Genomic DNA, 10775 nt, shown 5'->3' with positions numbered 1-10775 from the left:
CGCGCCCAGCCTTTTTTATTTTAGAAACAGGTTCTCACTCTGTTGCCCAGGCTGGTGTTGAACTCCTGGCCTCGAGCAATCTTCCCACCTCATCCTCCCAGAGGACTGGAATTACAGGCAGGAACCATCACACCTGGCCTGCCTCGTTGTTTAAAGCTCTAATTGTACCTATACTATTGAAACCAAAGGGTCTTTGAAAGAAGAGGGAATAGTCTAGAATCTTAAAGGTGGGCAATCCCTCATGAACTACCTAATATCCCTTCCATACTACAGATGAGGAAACTGAGGCCCAGAGATGGGATACACTTTTCCAAGTGTATTGGTCAGGAATCTCCACAGAAACAGAGCCAATAGGATGTGTGTGCGTGTGTGCGTGCATGCATGTGTGTGGAGAGAGAGAGAGATTTAATAAATTGGTTCACATGATTATGGAGGCTGGCAAGCCCAAAATCTGCAGGGTGGACAGGCAGGCCAGGGACCCGGGAAAGAGCTGATGTTCAAGTTCAAGTTCAAAGGCATCTGCCGTAGAACTTACTCTTGCTTGGGAAAGGTCAGTCTTTCTATTCTAGTCAGGGCTTCAACTGATTGGATGAGGCCCACCCACATCATGGAGGCCAATCTGCTTTACTCAAAGCCCCCCCAATTTTAATGTCGATCTCATCCAAAAACATACTCACAAAAATATCTAGAATAATGAGTGACCACAAATATGAGCACCGTGGCCCAGCCAAGATGACGCACAAAATTAATCATCTTGCCAGGGTCACGTAGCAAAGGCAACGTTGAAGGATTGTGGATGGCAGCAGAGCCAGGGTCACCAGTAGTTTCAGGGTGAGCGAACTGGTGGCAGGGAAGCCAAAATGCAGCTGATTGGGGATGGGCTGGAGGCTGGGACAAGAGTCGACATTAGGCACTGGGACCAGGACTCAGTGTGGGCGATGGGGACACCAAGGCCTGGCTGTGTCGGTACATCCTAACTAAGTCAGGCGCTGCACTGTGTTTTACTTGGTTTAAGTCAATGACGCCTCTAGTAACTCTGTGAAGTAAGTATGCTTCTCATCCCCACTGTTCAGAAGGGGAAACTGAGGCCCAGAGCACTTAAGTAGCAAGCCCAAGGTCACATAGCTAGGAAACCGTGTAGACTTGGTTCAGCAATGAGGAGCCCCTTAACTGCAAGCAATCTCACCCTCAGCCTTCCCTGGCCTCTCACTGCACGCCCTCAACGGACAGTGACCCAGTAGTCCACGACTCTACCTTAAGCCCGAAACAAATAAGAGAGGGGAGCGATTGCTTAAATTAATGTTGGTATGCTCATGTGATAGAGGCTTGAAGAGCTGCTAAGAATAAAGAATTCTTTGATGACGATTTAATGAGGTGAGAAGATAGATACTTGTGACATATGAAACAGAAACAATGGAGTGTGTAACTGTCACTACAGTTTGATATTAAGTTTGTTTAAAAGGCCGGGCGCAGTGGCTCACGCCTGTAAACCTAGCACTCTGGGAGGCCGAGGCAGGCGGATTGCTCAAGGTCAGGAGTTCGAAACAAGCCTGAGCAAGAGCGAGACCCCTTCTCCACTATAAATAGAAAGAAATTAATTGGCCAACTAGTATATATAGAAAAAATTAGCTGGGCATGGTGGTGCATGCCTGTAGTCCCAGCTACTTGGGAGGCTGAGGCAGTAGTATCGCTTGAACCCAGGAGTTTGAGGTTGCTGTGAGCTAGGCTGACGCCACGGCACTCACTCTAGCCTGGGCAACAAAGCGAGACTCTGGGCGCGGTGGCTCACGCCTGTAATCCTACACTCTGGGAGGCCGAGGCGGGCGGATTGCTCAAGGTCAGGATTTCAAAACCAGCCTGAGCGAGACCCCGTCTCTACCATAAAAATAGAAAGAAATTAATTGGCCAACTAATATATATAATATAAAAATCAGCCGGGCATGGTGGCTCGTGCCTGTAGTCCCAGCTACTCAGGAGGCTGGGGCAGGAGGATTGCTTGAGCCCAGGAGTTTGAGGTTGCTGTGAGCTAGGCTGACGCCACGGCACTCACTCTAGCCTGGGCAACAAAGCGAGACTCTGTCTCAAAAAAAAAAAAAAAGAAAGAAAGTTCATTGAGCTATAAATTTATGATGTGTGCTCTTTTCTGTTATGTCCGATACACTTCAGTAAAAGGAAGCTACATGTAAGGAATAGATCACAGTCCCTGGCACATAGTAAGTGCTCACTAAACGTTAGCTATTCCGAATGTATGAAATAACCCATCCCTTGCCCCCAAGCGAAATCCATTAACGATCAGAACCATGGACAGATCAGAACCTGTGCTCAGGGAAGGCTGGAGGAAAAGGAAGAGATCTGAGGTCTGACACAGGGGACCTGAGGCAGGAAGGAATATAAGATCTTTCTTTTTGGATTAGTGGTTCAGTGCCTCTGGGGGCATTCCCATCCTGCAGAAGGGAGACTATTCCTTGGGGACTGAGTGTGTGTGTGTGTCTGTGTGTGTGTGTGTGTGTGTGTGTTCATGCAGAAATTCATTCTGTCTTAAAAGGTCTACAGCCCCTTGTTTTTCTAAGCTAGTGAATGCCGAAATCTCCCTAGAGAGGCCAGTTCTGGATCTACTGTATCCAACAGCATGCCCAGGCTCTTGCAAGCTTTTCTCTCTTTCTTGGGCCTGTGTTAGGGGTGTCAACGGAAAAAAGCCAAACTCGGTAAAATAATTTTAAAGAGATTTATTCTGAGCCAAATTTGAGGACCATGATCCGGAACCACGGCCAAGAGGCCTTGGGCAAGTGGACTCGATATGACTCGGTTACAGTTTGGTTTTTATACTTCAGGGAGAAGTATAAAATTATATTTCAGGGAGAAAGGGGTTACAGGTAAAGCCATCACGTGGGAGGCATACATTAGTTTGGCCCCAAAAGTTGGGACATCTTGAAGGGGGGGGGTTATAGGTTATAAGTGGGTTTAAAGATTCTTTGGCTTGTAATTGGTTAAAGACTTGAAGCTTTGTCTAAAGGCTTGGAATGTTTTAACATAAGGAGCTGTTATCAGAGATAAGCCACCAGACATAGATTTGTTGTGTAAATTGAGGACCTGCAGATTTGTCTTGCATACCCTTAGGCCTGTTATTGGGTTACAAAGGAAGTCCCCAAGAAGGGAGGGGGGCATGATGAGGCATGTCTGACCTCCCTCCTCCTGGCAGACAATTTAATTTTGGGTTTTCCTTTGGCCATGAAGGGGTCCATTCAGTCAGCCGGTGGGGGTTGAGCCTTAAAATTTTACTTTAGTTCACAGGGGACAGGGAAGAGACTCCAACCAGGGTAAAAGCAGCCTATGACAAAAGATCTCTCAGTCATGCCTAGACTCCTGATTCTGACTCCCTGGGGGTGGCCTGCACCCAGTGTCTAGAATGGGCTCCATGGAGGATTCTTGGGCACACTTGAGCCTCCAGAGGCCCAGTCTTTTGAGTTAGGTCCAAACACAAAACTTCTCCCAGGGGTACTCTTCTGGAGGGGTCTCTCCAGGTGGGGAAGGGTGTCCTGGGTCAGTGGGTCACCTCCTTCTTGAGAGTTTCCCCTCCTTCCTGGGGTTCTCTGCTTATGTCCTATGACAGCCACCAGCAGCAGGAATCAGCTCCTACTACTATTCTAATAAAACAATGCTCAAAGGCCTCCAAAGTCTGAGCTGAGCCTGGATGGATTCAGAGGGCTCTTTAAACAAACCTATCCCACCCATCACCTCTGTAAGCTCTACAAGGCTCACATCTCAGATTCTATGGCCTTACTGTGACCCAGACATCCAACACACACAGGAGTGATGAAGTGACCTCCTGAATTACAGTATCCTCCGTTAGAAGACACCCCTTGCCGCCACCTCCAGGGCTGCCTCTCTCAGCCAGGTCAGTTCTGCTCCCTGCGGCCCTGCCAGATGAGTCTCTGGCCTGCCAGCTGAGCTGAGGGCCTGGTGGGTAATTGGCCTGGGAAGCCCAAAGGGGGGGGGGGAGGAGGGAGAGCCCCAGGTGCTGCAGGAAGTGGAGCTGTTGATTAAGTGGCTCCCAGCACTCAGCCTGGAGACTGGGGAGCTGCACAGGAGCAGCAGCTCTTAAAGGAGACAAGACCTGGTTCTGACCCTTCAGGGAGATCACAGGTCTGCAGGGCATTGCGCCAAGACTTGCGGGGATTGGAGGGGACCCCTGACCCCAGAACTTCACTCTTCCTTCCTACATGTTAGGTTTCTTCAGAGGACAGGGTTTGTTCTGTCCTCTGGGATTTGCAGACTGAACTGCTCAGTGGGAGTGAAGCCAGTTATGGAACCCATGTGACCAGGGCCCCTCTGAGAAGCCCTTCTGGGAGTTCTGGAGGGAAAGGGCCAGGAGAGGGTGAAGTAACCCCCAGCTCCAGCTCAAACGGGGTGGGACAATAGTCAAGACCAAGGAAATCCCCTGAAGGGTCAGGTGGCCGGATGGTTATGAAAAAGCACAGCAGCAATGGCCCCGTGACAGTCCCCAGGCCAGAGCTTGGTCTTGAGAAGCCAGATTACCTGAACCGTGAGCACAACAATACATGGGAAATGCTTCATCCAAAGGTAATTTGAGGCCGGGTGTGGTGGCTCACGCCTGTAATCCTAGCACTCTAGGAGGCAGAGGCGGGTGGATTGCTCAAGCGGGAGTTCGAAACCAGCCTGAGCAAGAGCGAGACCCTGTCTCTACTATAAATAGAAAGAAATTAATTGGCCAATTAATATATATAGAAAAAATTAGCTGGGCATGGTGGCGCATGCCTGTAGTCCCAGCTATTCGGGAGGCTGAGGCAGGAGGATGGCTTGAGCTCAAAAAAAAAAAAAAAAAGGTTATCTGAGCATGGTCCCCACTAGCTGGAGCAGCCTCCCCTGGGAACTTAACATGCAAATTCTCAGCCCTGAATCAGAAACCTGGAGCTGGGTCCAGCAATCCACATGCTCTCTAGGTGATTCTAATATGCGCTCACATTTGAGAACTAGCACTGGTATAATTGGACAGGACTCCACAACTGGGATGCCCAGTAAACTTCGTTTATTTGCAAATTCATTTATATTCATCAAATATTTATTAGCACCTTCTGTGCTAGACCCCTGTCCAGCCCCACAAGGAGCCCAAAGTGGGGTAAACCATAGTCCCACCCTCCAGGCAGACTGACCAGTAAGTATGGGCAAGGCAAAGAAAGCCCCAGGAAGGAGCTAGTCTCTCTGGCCAGGGGAAAATAGAGAGGGCTTCCCAGAGGAGGTGGCATTTGAGCTGGACCTTGAAGGATGACTAAGAATCAATAGGCAAAAAAATGAAGGGATGGGGGCTGGGGAGTAGGGGTTCCAGGAACATTTTTCTGAAACCCAAATCTAATTTTTAAAAACATCCTACTTGGCCAGGCACAGTGGCTCACACCTGTAATCCTAGCACTCTGGGAGGCCAAGGCGGGAGGACCACTTGAGGTCAGGAGTTTGAGACCAGTCTGAGCAAGGTAAGACCCCATTTCTACCAAAAATAGAAAAAAATTGCTGGGCGTGGTGGCACACCCAGCTACTCAGGATGCTGAGGCCGGAGAATTGCTTGAGCCCAGGAGTTTGCTCAGAGGCAGGCTGACACCACAGCATTCTAGCCAGGGAGTAGAGTGAGACTCTGTCTCAAAAAACAAAAACACCTTATTGCTTTGGGGACACATTCAAGTGCCACAGCACTAGCTTCTTCATGATCGAGCCCCTACCTCCTTCGTCAGCCCCATCTCCTGCTGCTCCACACCTTCGTTTCTTGTATGTGAGTGACACTGAACTTACACAGAGCATGCTATTTCTCATCGCCAGCCCTTTGCTTGTGCTGTCCCTTCTGTCTGGGATGTCCCTCTTGCCTCTTGCCCAGCCTTCAGGATCCAGTGCAGGTGTTTTCTCCTCCAGGAAGCCCTCTAGACTCCTCCAGACTGATTAAGTATCATCCTCTAAGTTCGAAGGCCTGAAACACAGGTGCATCAATGCCTTTACTGAACTATATTTTAAAATCTACTTTATGTTAATCCCCTTATTAGAATGTGAAATCTAGTGAATAGGCCTCCCCTTCAGCTGTGTGTCCCTAGGACCCAGTGCACAGACTAGCTTGCAGTTGAGATTTCAATAAATATTTATTTAGGCAAGGAAAGAAGGAAGGGAGAATGTTAAATAGGAGGTCCAGAAAACACACACACACAAACACACATACCTGTGGGAATGGTGAAGAGTGACAGAGTGCTCATCCTGAAGGCAAAGGTCCAAAATGCTCTCCCTTTTGGAAGGATAGCAATGCTGGGAAACAATTTTTTTTTTTTTTTTTTTTGAGACAGAGTCTCGCTTTGTTGCCCAGGCTAGAGTGAGTGCCGTGGCATCAGCCTAGCTCACAGCAACCTCAAACTCCTGGGCTCAAGCAATCCTCCTGCCTCAGCCTCCCGAGTAGCTGGGACTACAGGCATTCACCACCATGCCCGGCTTATTTTTTCTATATATATTAGTTGGCCAATTAATTTTTCTATTTATAGTAGAGATGGGGTCTCGCTCTTGCTCAGGTTGGTTTCGAACTCCTGAACTCAAACGATCCGCCCGGCTCGGCCTCCCAGAGAGCTAGGATTACAGGCGTGAGCCACCGCGCCCGGCCCAATTTTTTTTTTTAATGCTGTCCTTTACATAAAACTTGGAACAGAGAAGACAGTGCTGAGCAGCCAGGAGCCTCCTGCCATGTGCTTGCTGGCTTGACAGATCTGGTATACATGCTTTGAATTCAGTTGTCATCTGTTAAAGTGTTTACTCAGTATGTCAAGCTAAGTCTTAGCACTGTAAGTTGTTTCTGAATTGGGATATAGGTTTATTAATCCTCAGAAACCCCAAGGGCATATGAAAAGGTGCTCAAAGGCAAGGCACAGTGGCTCACACCGGTAACCCCAGTGCTCTGGGAGGCTTAGGCAGGAGGGTTGTTTGAGGCTAGGAGTTCAAGACCAGCCTGGGCAACACAGTGAGATTCCATCTCTACAAAAAATAAAGAAAATTAGCTAGGCACAGTGGTATATGCCTCTGGTTCCAGCTACTCAGGAGGCTGATGCAGCAGGACTGCTGGGGCTCAGGAGTTGGGGCTGCAGCGAGCTCTGATTGCACCACTCCACTCTATTCGAATGACACAGACTCTATCTCTTAAAAAAAATCATTATTCATTAGGGAAATGCAAATTAAACATACAACTAGATAACATTACACATCTAATCTATTAAAATTGCAAACTTTTTTTTTTTAATTTGTAACAAGTTTTTTGTAGAGATGGGGGCTCACTATGTTGCCCATGCTGGTCTTAAACTCCTGGCCTTAAGTAATCCTCCCGCTTCAGCTTCCCAAAGTGCTGGAATTACAGGCATGAGCCACCAGGCCTGGCCTGGAATGGCAAACATTTTTCAAACTGAAAATACCAAGTGTTGGCCAGGACACAGAACTGGTGGGAATGCAAAATGTATAGCTACTCTAGGAAACATTTTTGTAGTTTCTTATAAACACACACTTATAATCCAGAAATCCTACTTCTAGATATCTACTTTAGAAATATGAAGACTTAAATTTACACAACCTATAAGTGAATGTTTACAGAAGCTCTGTTCAAAATTTCCAAAATGTGAAACAACTCAAATGTCCATCAGTAGGTAAATGGTTAAACAAATGGTGGCATATCCATATAATAGAACACTACTCAGCAATAAAAAGGAATGAAATATTGATATACAAACAACATAGATGAATATAAATGCATTACGCTAACAGAAAGAACCTAATTCCAAAAGGTTATATATTATATGACTCCATTTATAAGGCACTGTGGAAAAGGCAAAACTCTAGGAACAGAGACCAGGTTGCTAGGAGTTGGGGTGGGAGGAGGGTTTGACTACAAAGGGGCAGCTTGAAGGAAGTTTTTGAAGTGATGGAACTGTTCTCTATTCTTATCTATCTTTGAATAAGATGTGTTTAAAATATTTGTTATGGGCCGGGTGTGGTGGCTCACGCCTATAATCCTAGCACTCTGGGAGGCAGAGGAGGGTGGATTGCTCAAGGTCAGGAGTTCGAAACCAGCCTGAGCAAGAGAGAGAGAGACCCGTCTCTACTATAAATAGAAAGAAATTAATCGGCCAACTAATATATATAGAAAAAATTAGCCGGGCATGGTGGCGCATGCCTGTAGTCCCAGCTATTCGGGAGACTAAGGCAGGAGAATGGCTTGAGCCCAGGAGTTTGAGGTTGCTGTGAGCTAGGCTGATGCCACAGCACTCTAGCCCTGACAACAGAGTGAGACTCTGTCTCACACACACACAAAAAATTGTTATGGCCCAGTACAGTGGCTCATGCCTGTAATATCCTAGCACTCTGGGAGGCTGAAGTGGGATGATAGCTTGAGGTCAAGCGAACTCACTAGGACCAGCCTAAGCAAGATTGAGACCCTGTCTCTACTAAAAAAATAAAAAAATAACTTAGCTGGGTAACTGAAAATAGAAAAAAATTAGCCAGTCATGGTGGCACACACCTGTAGTCCCAGCCACTTGGGAGGCTGAGGCAGAAGGATTGCTTGAGCCCAGGAGTTTGAGGTTGCTGTGAGCTAGGCTGACACCACAGCACTGTAGCCTAGAAAACAGAGAATCTATCTCAAATAAATAAATAAATAAATAAAATAAAATATTTCTTCTGTGTGAAAAATCATAGAATTATTCACCAAAACCAGTGTATTATAATATATATACATTTTTAAAAATGTAATACCAGTTTATTTATAGAAAGAAGCCCCTCAAGGGACGAGGCAGTTTCTGGCCTCATCACAAAGGGTAGTAACCAAACATGGGGCTGGAACACTCAAGCAGGACAGAAATGGCATGGGCCACCTGGACTGAGAAACCACCAGAACTCACTAGGTGCAGCTCCTGGACTGCAGTGTGCATGTTTGTGTGTGTGTTTGCCAGTAGGCAATTTGGTCCAATCTCATTCAAAGTGTTTGTGTATTCCTTTCATTTCACTTGAGATCCCAAAGTTGTAGATGACAGGAAGTAAGATGTTCAGTCATTTGGGGTTGTAATCCTACCCTCTGCCAGAACCCCCCTGGGTCTGCCTATTTCCCTTTAGGCTACTTGAAACTGCAGGCTATTTGTGTCCAGACAGTGATCATTTCCTCGGTTCTTCACACCTTGCCAGGGGCCCTCCTCCACAGAATTCATCATGCACATCACACAAGTGGCCATTTAAGACTCATAACCATCTCTGCCACAGTTGGGGGCACAAATATCCCACGAGGTAGAGTACAAATAAACGGTGACAGTAGAGTTGTTTCCTCCAGCCTCATCAGATGCCTGTTGCTTTGCTCTGCATGGCCTCCATCCCAACCAAGGAAGGGTTTTTTCCCATTGCCAGGCATGGAGACGGCAAAGGCTACACACCAAACAGTGGCCCGAAGACTGCCCTGTGCTACGTCCTATCAACTTGGCCAACTTTTACTCCATGCCAAGCAAGGGCGGAGTCACAAACAGGTGGCTTAAGAGCTGCACCTGCCCACAAATGTGCTAGTTTCAGTCTACACAGTATACACATTTTTCAATTAGTTGCCGACATTTTAAAATTGGGAGATTTCCCATGAAAATCAGATCTCCAGCTGCTCTCAAAAAATCGGATGTTTGCCTTTGCTTTGTTAGTAAAAAAAAAAAAAAAATCAGAGCTGGTGTTACCAAGTGGCACTTTCCACAGGCCTCCCTTTAGTGGGAGAATGGATAACAGATGCCATCTTTAGGTGGAGCAGGTGCCTTCCTGAAATCCCTTTCCTCTCCCTAAGTGCCCCGCCCTTCTTTCTTTCTTTTCCTGGCTTGCTTTCCCAGACCTTTGCGGGCACTACCCCCCTAGTAGGTGCTTAGCTGCCCTAACTATGAAAAGATGAACAAGACTCAGCCTTCAGGAAGTTTACTACATGGGCACAGGTATTAGGGTTTTTAAGTGGAATGGGTTTAGGGGTGAGGGAGGCATTCCATGCAGAGGGAACCAACTGAGCAGTGCAGACGGAGGCAGAATGCAAGAGACTATAGGATAAGACGTGCAGCCATGGGTATCTCCCAGGTGGGCAGGTGCATTATCACGAACAACACAACCAGCATATGTGGGGGTGAATTAGTAATTAGTCATTCACAACACGGCCAGAATTTGATAAACAGGAAATGGAAGGTAAGGTGCTCAGCCTTTAGAATCACGCAGACGCCTGTTGGAGTCCTTACGCCTCCACAAGTCACTCCCATTTCCGGACCTCCTTAAAATCGGGACATTAATACCTGCTTTAGAGCATGGCAGTGAGGCGTAAAGGAGAGCGTGCACACAGCTGGCACATAGTAGGGGGCTCCGCAGTCGCTAATTCCCGCACTAGAAGGAGCTAAATAAATAATTGGTGGAGGCCAGGCGCTGTGACTCACGCCTGTAATCCTAGCACTCTGGGAGGCTGAGGCGGGAAGCATCGCTTGAGGTCAGGAGTTCGAAACCAGCCTCAACAAGAATGAGATCCATCTCTACTAAAAATAGAACAATTAGCAGGGCATGGGAGAGAGGTTGAAGCTGCAGGATCGCTTGAGCTCAGGAGTTTGAGGTTGATGTGAGCTAGGCTGACGCCACGGCACTCTAGCCCGGGTGACAGAGTGAGACTGTGTCTCAAAAAACAAGCAAATAATCGGTGGATAAGTCCCAGAGCCACAGACAAGCGTCCGACCTCGGGCTGCGTCCAGCGTCCTGCG

Source organism: Microcebus murinus, chromosome 4, assembly GCF_040939455.1.
Source record: "Microcebus murinus isolate Inina chromosome 4, M.murinus_Inina_mat1.0, whole genome shotgun sequence".
In the NCBI taxonomy this organism is placed as follows: Eukaryota; Metazoa; Chordata; class Mammalia; order Primates; family Cheirogaleidae; genus Microcebus; species Microcebus murinus.
The sequence above is the reverse complement of the archived record's forward strand: the minus strand, read 5'-3'. Positions refer to the sequence as shown.